The 17,094-nt window shown below is 30.8% G+C and overlaps 1 protein-coding gene across 3 annotated transcripts in view; it reads right to left on the minus strand.

Moving 5' to 3' along the window:
* LOC131846005 (fibronectin type III domain-containing protein 5) overlaps positions 1-17,094 on the minus strand; it is a 107,231-nt gene that overhangs the window by 72,491 nt on the left and 17,646 nt on the right. The window contains exon 1 of one of the 3 annotated variants that reach the window (XM_059195214.1): positions 8,231-8,270. The exons of the other annotated variants lie outside the window; for them this stretch is intronic. The gene's annotated coding sequence lies outside the window, so the exon portion shown is untranslated. Of the gene's footprint in view, positions 1-8,230; positions 8,271-17,094 lie in introns of those variants that run through there. 3 annotated transcript variants of the gene reach the window in all.

Below are 17,094 nucleotides of genomic sequence, written 5' to 3' on the forward strand. Positions count from 1 at the left end.
TTTTAAATAGATATAGTGATTCAAGAGTAAGATTTGTATGTATAATGCACACACGTGCGAATTTGGGATGGGTAGCTAGTTGATTATAATCATCAAAATTTGACGGCCTGGGGAGTATCTCGGTTTAGCACACAGCTTTACTTCCGATGGTCACTTGTTCAAACATTTAGATTAATGGGTATAATTGTTTGTATTGGTTTGGCTGTTTTTTATTTATAATATTTGTGCTTTTAAAAAAGAAAATCTATTTATAGTAATTGTCTAATGCCTATTACATAACCTCTGTTTAGCTTGAACTTCATAGGGAAGTGTGATTTGTCCTAGGTTTTTATTTTTATTAAAATCTACTTCATTATACGTATTATGTTAAAAATATAGCACTACTATAGCCTACTCAATACTACTCATTCATTACTGAAGGCTACATACAAAACTGATAAAATCCGTCTTTTGAAATTCAGTCCATATGCAGAGTTTACTCTCCATAAATAATTTTTGTATTTTATAGTGAAATTTTTTATAGTTAATATTGTATGACTAGCTGTTACCCGCTAATTCCTTTTCACAATCTATCATCGCCTATTTCTCCTCTTTTCAGATTATTTTTTTACTAAATCGATTACCTATGTCTACGACATTCAGGTATTATATTCTGAGCTATAATCGACATACTATTCAAAGTGCAAAAATAATCTAGGTGAAGGTAAAATTTATTCAGAACAAGTGACAAGACGTGAGTCACCCACAAAAGAAGGCTATCAAAATTCCGCATGAATGACCCAATAAAGCTATAGAGAATATCGAAATGTTCTCTTCCACTTCCACTATACCTATATGAAGTCTATTTTTACAGCTAAATGGAGGTTCTTTTATAACGATATCTTTTGAGCTAGATGGTTTTTAAAAATAGAGACAAGCAAAGAAAGTACTACAGAGACTCGATTTCTACCTTACCTTACCACTCATATGGAACGCAGATTCATTACAAGAGAAAGAGCAATGCATATTGCGCTTTTAAATAAATGTTGTTCTAGTTAAAAACACCTTAGCAAGAATTAGGCAAACAACAATCAATATAGAAATAGCTACGCACACAATCTTTCTACAATCAAATATTGTTATCAGCGCGAATTTTAGATTACAAAAACGAAAGATGAAACGAGATTGTTTTATCATTGAGCAATTTTTCACATCTTTATCCTACACATGCAGATTATATGTATGTCTATACAATCGATATATCTTTTTTCGAACTATTCCAATTGTTTTGGACGTAACTTACCTTACAATTTGTGATGGCGAGGGAGAATGCAAAGTATTTATGAAACAGCTGAAGGCAATCTCCTGCTTCTAATAAATGTTTAGTCTGATGGCACCGCTAGAAGTTCAAAGCTTAGGTCATGCCCTCGTAATCTCGATCCCCGTTTGAATAGGATAGCAGATCGATCAGTTTAAGAGACGATTAATAAGAGACTATATTTTACCTCAGCTTTCAGGCATTTGTGCGTATCTGTTCAATAAAAGGCAGACGTTACAATTCTTAAAAATTATAATAAGGTATATTATAATTTTTAAGAGTATATAAAATACAAGCCCGTGACTTAAAAAAAACTGCTTTAGCGAATTAAACTTTATATACGAGTTTATTTGGATAAATCCTCAAGCCTAGTTTGAAATAACTTTTTAAAAAATCTATTCTGCCATTCGATTTTATGTAGCATATTTATTTTCTGCTATTACAACCAAAAAAAGATGGATGGATTATGTGAAAGATAATATGTATAAAAGAGAGTAACTTAAGATGTGATGGACGACAGGGATTCAATGGATGAAGACAGCTCAGACCCCAAAGAATAGGATAAAGACAAGGCAAATTCACCAATATTTAGCCGATTTAGATTACTATTTTAGTATCTTCCTACAAAAAACATGTTTCTGTTGAAACATTTATAAAACCTAGTTATTTGCACATTCTAGACTGGAAACTCGCTGGACATTTTCTTAATATATAATATTTAAAAAATATATGTGTAAGCATTGATATTAAATGCACTTTTTATATTTGATGTTAGTTTTTTTACCAACAATTTTTCTACTAATAAAAAATAATAGAGTAATTATTTATAATATGTATATATAAAGTCTACAATAATTATATTAGATGGTTTCTACTTGTGCAAGATCTTTAATTGAGTATGTGGACGTGACTGGAAGGACATTCATTCTATTGAATGAGGTCCACAGACTAATTAGTCTACTTTACACAGACTAATTAGGACTTTTCGAAATCCGTACATTATTTGTACTAAATTAGTTCGAAATTAGGTGAACGAAAATATTATGTATTTTATTACTGAACACGTATTCTTTAAGATAAAAGTAAACAATTATTAGGTATATGTAATGAAATTATAAAATCAAAAATTTGTAGCGTGTCTGTTTATCTTTTTACAACTAAACATGTAATAAAATTTGAAATGAAGATAAATTGTATCATGAGGACGTACAAAACCTTTCTCTTATCCCAAAAAAAATCTGTAAAGGGTGAAATAGGGGATGAAAGTTAACACAGAAGAAGTCGCAGCTATGTATAAAGTAAACAAAATTAGTTCCATATTACATTATTATATCTTTTAACCTTACACTATAAAACAATAGAATATAAATATGTACGATCGATGAAACATCTTGTCCACTTAATCCGGGCAAAACAAAATTATGTATATAAAAATTATATAAATTATGTATAGTCACCTAATCACACATTTAAAAATTGACGTGTACATATCATATTAAAATTTTATTTTACTAAAAGTATAATGAAGAATTATTATGAAAGTAAACTCTTGCAATTAAGAAAATATAACATCATATAAATAAATTCGGTCCACAATATTACTGATACAGGAAAAAAGCAAGACCAATTAAGTATGCATATATAGTTAATATCTGCACAAATACATATATGAAGTTACAGAAATAATATTAACATGTCATAATCATTGTGTGTATGACATGAAAAGCCTTCCGCATGCTTCATGTTCTTGACAGCTGTCAAGTGTATCAGTGTACCTTTGGATGTAGTTGAATTTCAAATAATTTGCTGATGAGCGGTTTGCCTTGGAATCCTGTCTACTTCGAATGGATTTCGTAGTCGTGCATTACGTACAATATTGTTATTTAATTCCACTGTTACAAACTTAAGACGTGAGTAAATATTTGGATACAGGGCTAGAGGATAAACATCTGAGGCTAAGAATATGTTTATATGCAAATTGTTTTACTTATAATGTCCCTAAAAGTAATAGAGTAATAAATGATAAAATAGTATATATTTCTATAATATACGGTCTTTAATATTTGCAAATGACTTATTACTATTTTTAGATTAAGGATTGGTATCTATTTATTTGTAAGTATTTTCATTTTAAAATGAATAATTAATTTCTGATATTATGCATCTGTGCACACTTCGGCTTTCTACCTACAACGTATCCACATATTCGGCTCCCTGAGTCTACTTCTTGGTAGAATGCACAATTCTTGCTTTATTCAGTTTCAAACTCATTTCATGCAGGTATGCCTGTTTGCCTGAGAATCTTGATTCGTCCTTTAGACAGCTCACGATCTATCTGAACCTGAATAGGTCATTCTGAACTTTTCATATCGGTATCTATCAATTCTGTATGGTAAGTATTTTATTTCATAAATCTTTCATCCAGAAATATTTCCACATGTCCGACATAACGTGGCATTGCCAACATTTTTCCTTTAAATTCACAACCTCAGACTACGGATCCATCACAGCTGATAAGTACTAAATTAGGTCAACGCTGAACCTGCATCTATTTTCGAACAAATCGATAGACCAACCTATTGCACTAAATACGAAGCGACTTTTGTACTGTAAGCCTAAAAATAATAAAACTCTGAGGCACAGTTGGCACGTCAAAGAATCAAACATGCATGAGGAGCGATCACGCGAAGCTTTAAAACGTGTCGGAGTTAGTGGACACACGGTCTCTAACCGGAACAATAAAAAAGAATTAGCTACATAGATAGTGCGTACACAAAAATACAGAGAAATTTTGATACAGCTGAGGTTCAAATTCAAATTATAATAATTAAAACATAAGTAAATTCTTAACCAAAAATTGTAATAAATTGAAGCTAAGAACTATCTCGATCACTTCAGACAAAAAAGTACATGTGTCATAATAGAGCCATTCAGTTAGATGCACAGACACGTCAAATATAATAATAATATTCTTAGGATCACACATCGCCATCTAAACCTAGCTAAAGCTTGTATTTACAATATTATGGATACCAGACAACTGATACTAATACATAGATTTTTTTTTTTCGTAAATACATATGTATATACATGTCACACACCCAGACCGATACAAACAATCATACTCATGAATACAAATGTTTGTGTCGTACGAAGAATCGAACCCGCGACCATCGGAAGAAAGGCAGTTTGTTAAACCCCTAGACCAACGAGGCCGTCAAAAACATATATCATTTTATTTGCGTCGTGCGTTAAAAACAATACAAAAAATTCTTACTTTGTTCCTTTTGAGAAAAAGATTTACGTTTTTAATCCTCGTTTTGTCATAAATAATAATCTACAATGAGCGGATTTACATGTAACAAGCCTAATTATTTTACTTATTTCTCTTTAGAATCTCAGTAGCAAGGAAATCCACCATCCACCACCAGATCGGAAGTAGTAAATGTCAGCTATAAACATTATCAGTAGCAACAATCACAAAACACATTGTGACGAAATCAAACAAAGACTACATTACAATAAACACAATAACAAATGACAACCGATTAAAATACATTACATTTTGATAAAATAGGTACATTATTGTAGTAATTAAAGCAACCTTCAAATAAAAAATGCATTGGTAGTGGATCGATACGTTTAATAACTAGTACAAACAGAACTGAAGTTAACATGAGTCTATTACTAATAACAATAATAATAACATTTGACAATTCACACAGCGCTATCCAAACCCAAGCTAAGCAGAGCTTATGTTATGGTTATTATATAACAAATAGAAACTTAACTTAATTAAACCTATATTTTTTTATAAATACTATATAAACATATGTTTTCTGTGTATGTACTTAGACAACATTCAGACCAATACAAACAACTCTTAACAACTCATGGATAAAAATATTTATACCGTGAGAGGACTCGAACTAACGAAAAATGGATGGTAAATAAAGAGTGCGTTAAGCCCCTAGAACACTGATACTAGATTACAGAAAAGAGAGAAACAACAAATACATAAAAAATATATTTAAATTATTATTAATGACCTATCGAGAACCTTTTCAATTTTTTGAGGAAGACTCTAAGGAGATGTTATGTAAATAGAATGGCATACCAGCTGATGACCCACTTATTATGATAATTGTCATAACCTATTCAGGTTCAGGTAGATCGGGAGCTGTCTAAAGGAGGAATCAAGTTTCATGCAAACAGGCACATACCTGCATGAAATGAGTTTGAAACTGAATAAATAGAATAGCATACCAGCTGATAACCCACCTGTTATGACAATTATCATATATGGACATGAATAGTAATATGGACATAACGTCAACCTGTGATGCACGCTGTACCCGTCATGCATTGCCATTCCAGAAGCCTCTAAATCTCGGTAACCTGTATTTTTACTACCATATCTCAAAGAAATCTGCAATCATATCTCTCCAATGGAAACACAATTTACAAAGCAAGCTACTTAGGAAAAAAAATAGAAGAGGCATAAGTAAACGCACGACTCTATACAAAGTGAAGCTCGTTAGCTTTATGATCGTATTTCCAGTTATAAAATATAGAATGAGCATGTTGTCTGCTTCTGTGTGTCCCCATTGAAACAAAACAGGGCGTTTGTCGGTGTTACGGGGGTGAATAAAGCCCTCAAGGGACCGCGATGTCATACGTAATGAATGGCATGGCGTAGCCGGACAATGTCTATCGCGGTAGGGTTGCCAGTTCATGCAAATGTACTGAAAATTGTAGAATACCTCTTTATGTTACATTATAAACTAACGACCCACTTCGGCTTGGTATGAACGAAAAATATATGTCACGGTTAAAGTTTAGTAGTATGGATGGATGTTTGCTACTCTTTTACGCAATAACTAATGAACGTATTTTGATAAATTTTACAGTAATATAGCTTATATATCAAAATATCATATAAGCTATAACTTTCGTACAGGTGAAACCGCGGGCACTAATATTAACTAAATAAATGGATATAAACATTCCGGAAGAAATTCTTGAATTAATAGTAAAATTCGATGACGAAAATGGTATCTTCTGTAAAAAAACATAGTTAAATAATAATAAATATTTGTATCATGCGGAATCAAATCTGCAGCAATCGGAACAAAGGCTGTATGATAAATTACTGGAATATCATGATCGTCAATATTAATAAGGTTAATGATTATATAATTTAAAGCCTACAATAACCTACAAAAGTTTAATAGAGTTCAGTACTTTGAATTTTACTCATTTAAACCTCACGACATTGATATGACTAAAGTGCTGCTTATGCCATGTGCCATGTGTTTTCTATATAGTCTCTATAAGCCACAAAGTAAGTTTTAAGACTTCATAAAGTCTCATAATCCGCTTAAAAGACAGCGGAGACTTTTTTAAATATACTTATGAAACTATCGACGTTATTTCCCCTGCGGTGACGTCTAATAAGATTTCGTTTACGGAATGAAATTTTATTCATATTCCAAACGAGATTAGAAGAGAAAAATTAAAATGTTAACCTTTGTAGTTCACTTGATAGAAGTCGTAAATATATATATATATATGTAAATAAAAACAAAAAAAATATCGGCAGTTATTTTAACATTCTTTATTTTTATGTCTCTCTGTTTATCGCTCTATTTATTATATGTCTTGACTCGTTTCAGGTCGACAATATTTTTGATAGAATGTTCTTGAAATTTATATTATATTTCATGACATTTTCCAAAATAATTGATATATTGTTGTATCGTGATTGTGTTAAAAATATACGCAAAGAATATTCCATTGAAAACAGAAGCAAGGCGGTAAGTTAAACTCTCATAGAGAAGAAGAGAAGGAAAACTTGAAAACCATATGTCAATCTGTCTGTCCACTATGGTGATATTAATTTAAATCCTACTCTTATGAGGAAGACTTGTACCTAACAGTGGTACGGGCAATCGGAATGAAACATTTCGAGGTACAAATTGCAGCTAATAATATTTCTGAAAACACAACATCAAAATCAAACGTTGCTAAACATAGATACAGCAATCGGTGCAAGATTGCTAAATATCGATGATTCATCAGTTCCACTGTTTGTGAAGTACAGAGCAAATGATCGTTTAAACTTTCCGCTCAATCATAACCGTATGCCTGCAAACTGCACAAACACAAACAAGTAACAGTGAGATAGTGATCTCAAATATCGACCATTCATAACAGGCTATTACCGCCTCATATTTCGTAGTTACGCTAAATTGCCGTCCATTTTACTTTACTATCAGCTTTCTGTGACGTTTTTAAACGTCTCCACATTAATTATTATGACGTCATTGTCAAAAAACGTCAATATCGTAGATATATTTAGATATTTGTGACCGGTAACTTCCGTACGTTCTGCTTAAGAATATGGTTATTTATTGAGTTTAATAACCTTTGTTATTTTATTTATTTATTTATAACTCTTTATTGCATCTTAAAAAAAATACAAAATAAAACAGAATATACATGGTATATAGGTATAAAAGGCGGTCTTCTCACTTAAGCGATTTCTGCCAGATATTCTTTGGGTAGAGCACAAAAGACAGAATTTTAATGACTAATGTAAATAAAAAATTACACGAATATGACCCACAGCTTGGCGTTGTGCTATACACAAAAGATGCATAAGATGTTGCATACAGCAAATAGGTTTGTATCACATATATGCAAACAGTCCTTTTTGTCAGGAGAAGGCGAATAAAAGACCGCTCAAATAATGTTACAGTATATAGTAGCAAAGTCCTAATATACATAAATTCTCGAAAACTGAAGTCACTCCAAGGAGCCTGGGTAGAAGTCTTTGGAGGACATAGGCTACTTTAGTAAGTTGTTTAGTTCGTTTCTAGTATCTTAAATATGAGACCAAATGCGGAAAACAGATTACAAACTTTTACTCACATTACTGGGTTGTGACTTTATGTGCGTAGTAGTGTATAGTACCTGTAAAGAAAAAGTGGTACTTTAATAGTCTATGATTTACTACATACACAAACGAATACAATTAATGAAAGAAGCTATTAGAAAAGCATGTACCAACAAATTTTTAACAAAACAAACTTTTAAATAATGTACATTGCATAAACAATGTGCAAAAATTTAGCAGCATTCTTGTACTAACAGAAATAAAAAAAAGTTTTTATTTTACATACAATAAAATTTGAATAATTCCTTCATCAATGAACTTCAAGCTTAATGAAATGTTCTCTTACTTACAAGCCTTCTGTATGTTTCAGACGTTTTTAAGTTTTAACTTAATTATAACTGTAGTTAATATGACTTTTAATTAGTTTGATTATTCTTTACATGCCCAACTTGAAATCAAACATCGACAAACATTTTATCAAACAATTAATGAACCTAACTATCAGGAACACATGCTGATACTGGCAAAACCACAAATTTCTGAGCGCAGGCAAATTAAAGTCCCTCCTACTCCACTCGTACATTAATCTGTTCGAACATTTGGCATGTGGAATGATCAACGTGTGTCACTAATTGAAATATCCTTCCGACTGCTAAATGAACATCCTTTCCTTAATCATATTATAAATGTAGAAGTAAATTTGTTTGACGTCTTAAAGTAATCTTAATTAATCGTAAACATCCGAATGTTCCAGTAGTTATAATGGAATTACTATTAGAAAATAATCATTTTTTGTTTATTTCACTTTATATTATTTCTACTTTATGAAATTTAGTAACCTGCAGTATTAAGGGTGAATAAGATAATAGGCTAATATCATCCCAGTAAATTATATTCGCAGATGATTGATTGGATCAATATGATATTAAAATTATTTTAGTATAAACAAGACATCATTAAACAATACAAAAATAGCAAACATAAATGTACAATTTCACACCATACTTTTTTAACTATTTGCGAAACGGATTATGGTATTGACTATACACTATCTGTGAATAATATGGTAAATATCCCGTTAATATTTATCAAAACAACATTACTTTTAAACACAAAAATAAAATACAGTCATTATGAGACTGTATTTCTTCTTAAAATGGTTTGAAAAGCTCATCTTAGACTTGTTATATTTGTTTAACTATAGAGTCTTCAAAATACTTAATTCCTAATAAAAATATTAATTATAATGGCCTTCCACAATTCATACTGAGCTACCAAGTTTCAAGTTAAGCAATATTAGCAATATCAATATTTGTTACACAACTGACAGATTTTTTTTATAAAAGTCACTTAATATACGTAGAAAACACCGAGATCAATAAGAACAATCATACTCATAGCAATCGAACCCGAGATCATCGGATGTACGGCGGTGTGCTAAATCGCTGAACCACATGTCGGCATCGCTAATATAATGTTACTTTATGCACATCAGCTACAAAAAAATAAGTGAGTAATCAAAAACGGATAATAAATAAAAAGGCAATGTAACAATGAAACTGTAAGTGCGCTACAAAAGTGATGAAAGCGAAGGAAACAAAGGCTGTTCTTTCAATATCGGTCGTATATTTTCTATCTTTACTGCATCCATATAATTGTAAAATGTTTAACTTAATTTATTAACTGACGTACTGAATTTACAATATGTATTACTAACTGTTACCTTATCTGCGTATTGAGATAAAAGATAATGTATCTTAACATCATGATCCGTTCAGACTTTTATTCGTAAATAACACACGGAACAACGTTATGAGGCTTTCCTATTTATAATATTAGTGTGAATTTAGTTTCATTTCAGAAATACTTAAGACAAAATTAATAAAGACTGGTTAATATATATATGACTTCAATATTAGTAATGTGTTGCTTGTTCCATGTCACTTCAATAAGCCAACGCTTAATAGAATTCTGCCAATTTAGATGACCTTAGCTTGTTTCCCAGAAACAATTAGAAAGGGTCCGCCTCACTGTATCTACTCAGTGAAATTGCCCTGTTAATTAAATGCAAATATTGTAAAAATATCAAATAAATTAAACACTTATCTGATATTTTGTCCTTTACTTACATAGTGGCTTTAGCCCTTGTATAAGCAATAAGAATCATTGTGTGTAACTAACTTTTAGTTCAATTATAATAATGAAAACTCTGACATCATTCCACGATTAATTAATTACATTTTTTTATTTTTCCTATTAATCTTAATCTCATTAATTATATGTTATATATATTGTACTCATTTGTTTAAAGACATTCCAAATAAATAAATAAAAACTAATATTTAAAATGTAATAATATGGGCAAAAATAGTGATCGAAGAGGGAATTAGTTTCAATAAAGTTAAAAAGCTTGCAGTTTATAACATTGGAAAATAATAAAAGATATATAATAGAAATACATATAAAACAATGCGCTACAAATTGAATTCTACAAGTGGTAAATAATTTACTGTAAAGGTAACCAACAGAAGTCACTAGACCGCATGTAATTAGACCAGAGCTGTTTGGTATCCGATAACTGAGCGAGTGTTGGACGAAAGCAATTTTCCGCTGACGCACCGGAATAGAAAACCGCAGATGCTGCTGTCTAAACTGAGGAATGGATTTCAGTAGTATATTTTCACGTATTGGGATGTTTTGGAGAACAAAATAACGAGAAAAATATATAAACTTAATGAAAAACTTTCTATGTAGTTTGGTAGATTAAAAAAAATCGTACAGCAGGTGCGTAGTGATTTTGACCCATGAGGATAAAAATATCCTTATACCGAATGATTGAAAGAAAATTATGATTCCTATTAAAGGAACCATAAATTTATTTAAAATCTGTTAAAGGCATATCATTAAACAAGAAAATTTCAATAGTAAAAATAACATTATGTAAATATGGTTGTTACCTATCAACATTATTTTTCTAATTACTTACTGTATGTTATAAAATAACTATAGTTAAATATAAAGTATGTTTATATTCAATATAAAATACGGAATTTAAAGAAATATTAGATATTTGATCTGATGATGAAGCCATTTAATAATTTTTTTACATTTCAGTATCATCATCATGATTTCAGTCTGTAACTATCCAATATTGGACTTAAGAATCTATGAACTCCCAGCTAACTTCTTGATGTCGTCGGTCCATTAGCAGGAGGGCGCCCTACACTCAATCGATTCGTACGCGGCCTCCACTAAATTCTATCACGATTTTTTACCATTCATCATGATCTGTTGATTAATATGTTCAATATAAAAATAGGTAAAAAAAAAGAATAAATACGAACCTATCGTGTGCATACAACACATGTTCTACTGATGTTTTAATTGAAAACAGGCTAAATACTTTACGTTTAATATAAAAATATTCGCATCAAATGTACATATAGGAAAGGTTTAAAAACCTTTTCCTAATATATTTGTTCCGACTCATTCCAATTATCCCAGTGATCCCTTTTAGAGGGGTTACGATATTGTACAATACCTACGTCATCAGATTAAAAGTGCCTACTACATTATGTTTTATTGAATTAGGAAATGTTTTCATGAAGATAATTTATCGGGTACGTAATGGTATGTAACAACTTAAACAGCTTAAAAGTCATTAATGGTCCACAATTCAAGTATTACAAGTAAATTTCGAATAAAGCATTTGCCTGAGAATGAATATATCACAGAATATATTTTTTATTAACACAGCTCTTCTACTAATTGTATCACATAATATACTGAGCAAATACCTAAACAGATTCTACGCTTAGATTTATTAATACAAATGTATTAATAATTTACTGAAGATAATCGGACTAATTACTTTCCCTTACAGTTTATTTATAGATAAACTTGCTTTATCCTGCATATCAGTATCTACAATACAACAGATAAAGTACAAAAATAATAAACTCATTTCATATTACTACTATATGTATATACTAGCTGTCGCGGCAAACGTTGTTTTGCCGTATAAATTAATAACGCTATAAAAAAACTATTTTTTTTTCACCAATTTTTTTGTTCACCATACCCTATGGATTGGTGATAGAACAATGAAAATTTAGAATTGTATGTATTTTTTAATAACACATAATAAAAAATATTGCCCAAAAAATAAAAAAATAAATTTAGATGTGGACAACCCTTATCACTTAGGGGTATGATAAATAGATATATATAATATGATAAGATATGAAAAATAGATAATATCTACTGAATATGCATATAAAATTTCATAAAAATCGATCAAGCCGTTTGGGAGGAGTATAGTAACTAACATTGTGACACGAGAATTTTATATATAAGATATTCTTAAATACTTAAAAATACATACACAGTGTAGTGACAGTATACATGCATACTGTCTGTATATTGTATGTGTGTTACTATATTGTAGTGTAGGTATATACGTCGGACTCTATATTAATAATATAAAGTGAGTGATAGCTAATTTTGTTATTAAGTAAATCAAAAGCAGTTATGCAACCACTGTATACATGAGTATATATAAACTATATACAAAACTAACACAGTATCAGGGAGAAGCCGGGTTTACCCTCTAGTTATTATTACAGAGCAAAAAAAATAAAAGCAATCATGTGCAGATAATAGACCTGCTAAAACAGCCGCATTATCCATCACAATTATTACACTTTATTAGCAGATCGTTCAACAAATAAACTTGCGTAGTCACGTAATATTTCCCCTGCAGATTTTCCCGTAATAAACATCAGATGAGTGTCCAATTACTGCGACCATCAGAGACGCAATCCGAGTCCTTTGTACACAAGACTCTAATAAACCAAGAAGGGCGAGCTACAATAATGAAATCAAAACTTAACGGCACTTTGTTTCAATGATTATATGTAAATATAGAAAAATAACCGTTTAACTTTATTGAAACAGTTTAAGGAAGATCAGGAACACATCATCTTATTAATAAAAAAACGCTGTTGCAATATCATCCACATAGTAAATGGTGTCAAAGGTCTACTTAGGTTGGTACAGATTATACTTTACTTTACTCTACTTTACTACTGAACTGTACTTTACTAATGTAAAGTAGAAGTTAAAAGTATATTCGTTAATGTATAATTAAAATATAAAATAAGCGCAAAATTGCTTTTCAAGTTTAATATATTAATATCCTTTATTTCAATATAAATCTACGTGAGATGATTATAATGATACTTCTGTGATTATATGTACATAAGATATATTACATTACATGGGAGGTTTATTTCTATTCTGATCAGTAACAGAACAAATAAATTCTACCTCAAAAAGCTATTGAAAGAATGAATCTTCAAAATTGGTTCGTAACTGATGGACACAATAGGGATACCTATATGCCATTAATATACATATATCTCTTACTTTTAAGGTGATTTTAAAAACAATCTATTAAAATTATTCAATTAGGTAATTTTTACCACTGGCAGTTTAACACCGGCAAGCGGAAAAAATAATTAACTGTATTCCAAATTTAAAATTATATAAGACATATTTTATAACCAGTTTAGTAAATAATTTAATTTATTGTTTTCATGTAAATATATTATTTTATCTTCATTTTAACTTATTAAAACATTATTACTTAGAATTGAAAACATATCAGAGGTAGACTATAAAAAGTACCTCAATTTCAAGTAAGTGTGATGCAGATAAAGTTGTGAGGATTAGCTAGTTGTAAATAAAAGTACTGGCCTAATGGAACTTGGTACTTTATCATATTCATAGTACTCATAAGGGCTAAGGCGATATAATTTCAGAACACTATCACTTCACCAGAACAGCTTGCAAAGCAAGGTGCTTCGGGACGGAATTAGGTCAGATGGGTAGAAGGCTGACGACTTTGAAGTGCATAAGTAGACAGCATTAATTATTTTGAATTAAGTATATTATTATGTCATATAAGTATATTATACTTGTAATTCTTGGTACAATTTAATACTTACAACTTCATGTCTTAAAAAATATATGGGTATTAACCCATAATACTAAGGCACATTGATTTTAGAAGGAAAAGTCTAATCTAGCACATTTAAAATAGGTAATCATATTGCTAAGTAATAGTTGATATGTAACATGCAACTGTGATCGTAACGAGAATAAACTATATTTGCTGCTGTATATGTGTAATTCACTGAATATCTCCATCAAATACACACTATGTAAATGAGCACGGAACTAGTACTATAAGACACTGTATCATATACCTAAGGTTATTTATTTAATAGTAATGTAGTACGTATTTATACGAAGCTTTCTGATATTTAATTACATACTTTCTATCTTTTTTGGTAATTGAACAATCTGTTACATCCCTGAACTGAAACTAAATTAGCTGAGGGCTGCAAAACTTAGTTGCAGCCAGGTAACGGGAATTACTGGCAGTCAGTCCGGCTTCAAAATTCGACCTAGATGTTCCTACCATACGATGAAAGAGATTATACTTTATTTTATATTATACTAACCGTGCCCGCGGTTTCACCCGCGTTAAATGTCAATATATACATTTTAATAAAACATATAGCATATATGTTATTCTGATGCATAAGCTACATTACTGTAAAGTTCCATCAAAATCCGTTCAGTAGTTTTTACGTGAAAAAGTAACAAACATCCATACTTACAAACTTTGTTTGTAATATAATATATTAAGATTATTTCAATTCATTCATTTTAAGAAGAACCTTGATCTAGCAAATCATTATACAATAACTATGGATGAAGTTAGATAATAGTATCTCAATGAACGAAATTAATAATAATTCCTCATTCCGTACATAATTATATTCAGTATTACCTCAGTAAACAAGTCAACGTCACAGTTAAGCTGCGATTTACAGTAACCAGACCTCTGAAATTATATTCTCCGACAGGAGTGCAATATGCTATCTGTAAACATTTACCAGAAACTGTACAATGAATATACACAATACAGAAAAATTACGCGTTATTTTTTAATTTATCTACTAATTTAAAGTTATTACGTGATTATAGAAAATGTGGTGGAAGCTATAATTAAATTTGCACTACTGGAAATACAAACATATTCGTACCAACAAGTGGTTTAAACTTCACAAGAATATTTTATTGTCCAGAATGCCAGAAGACGAGTTTTCTGAAGGAAATTAATGAAGGTGGTAAGGTAATTTAGTGCTATGGTACTAAAGTCTTCAAAACGGACTACGCCTTGCAAATCATCCTCCTGAGTATTTAAAATTAAGTGAAATTATGACAGCGCCACAAACGACTCAGTCTGATGAATTATGTACTGCCCACATATCATTACATATATTCTATAATTTCTAGTATAAAGAAACCTCCTCTCTACCTACCTTAGTTTGCCTTTAGAATTCAACGTAGTGCAGCGAGCCAGTGAGTGCATTTTTAATAAAATTCGATTATAAATCCAAAACGGTATAATTTTAATTAAATAAATTGTAACATTAAAATCATATTTAACTGCTTTAATAAAAAATAACAGCTAGAAAATGTCATTACCACCTACACATTCCAAATAATATATACGCGGGTTACGAACGAATTTCTATCGATTTCACTCGACCCGTCCCTGAGCCATCACTAGTCCAATACTTGTATTTAGACATATAAACAAGTGACTCGATCAATAGCAATCAACACACGACCTATATAACAAAGTTTTGACCTGTATAGTACTACTAAAATGTACAACTTGTATGTCAATTATAAACAATGTAAGAAATGCCTGTTGCAATGGGAATGTGTATGAAATGTCAACAAAATTTATTACTTACTATTGTAATGTACTAATGTAAACGTGAAAATATTAGTTTCTTGCCTTTTCACGATTAAAAGGCTAAAAGGATCTTAATAAATGTAGCATTATAAATTGTGTCCTGAGGACGAATATCGGTTATATTTTATCTTAAAAAATAATCTGACTGTCTATTAAATAAGGAACGAAAGCGTGTGCCGACGAAATCGCTGGTCAGAGCTAGTATAAATTATGTGTAAGTATTTAATATACTACGCATTTTCTAGTACAAAAAAACAATTTGAGGTTTCGAATTAGAAAATGTCAGATTTGGATGAGGGTCTTGCGTTTGTCAATTGTCAAAGTATCAGAATTGTTTATACAGAATAATCTGTTTGATCGAAATAAGTATCGTATACCAGGTTTACTATAATAGCTAAATTACGTTTGTCATTTGTTATAGACATTTTATGTAACTGTAAGGGAAAGTAATCTGACGGACCACTCGATGGTAAGTTGCTACCATCGCTTATGCTCGTAAATACCACGGACATTGAGCCATTATATAATAAATAAATAAATTAGTAACCCTTGACAATTAACACAGCGCCATCTAGTCCCACGGTAAGCAGAGCTTGTGTTATTGGTACTAGATAAACGAAATATTTAGATTTTCTTTGTAGATACATACATAATATACGTAGAAAATACCCAGACCGATACAAACAATCATACTCATGAATGCAAATAATTGCGCCGTGAGAGGAATCGAACACTGAAACTCCCGAAAGCGGCGTGTTATACCGTTAGACTGCTGTGGCCGTCAATTATATGACATCTGTGCTATATTCCACTCTTCAAAACAAGCGGCTTAAATAGCTGAAACAGCAGACGACTTTCTATAAATTCTACATCGATATGTAGTAATGGCTAACCTATATACCCTTTATCATATACTTGATCTGATAAGATTACAGCATCCTACGTGCTATAACAATGTCCTCAGGGCTTTGTTTAGACTGCCAACAGCGCAACGGAAATATTCGCTGATATCTTTGTCTTATTCAGGCTGATTTTCAGGTTTGTGTGTAGGAGATAGTCTGC

Source organism: Achroia grisella, unplaced genomic scaffold (assembly GCF_030625045.1).
Source record: "Achroia grisella isolate CSIRO2021 unplaced genomic scaffold, CSIRO_AGI_Agris_v1 utg109, whole genome shotgun sequence".
Lineage (NCBI taxonomy): Eukaryota > Metazoa > Arthropoda > Insecta > Lepidoptera > Pyralidae > Achroia > Achroia grisella.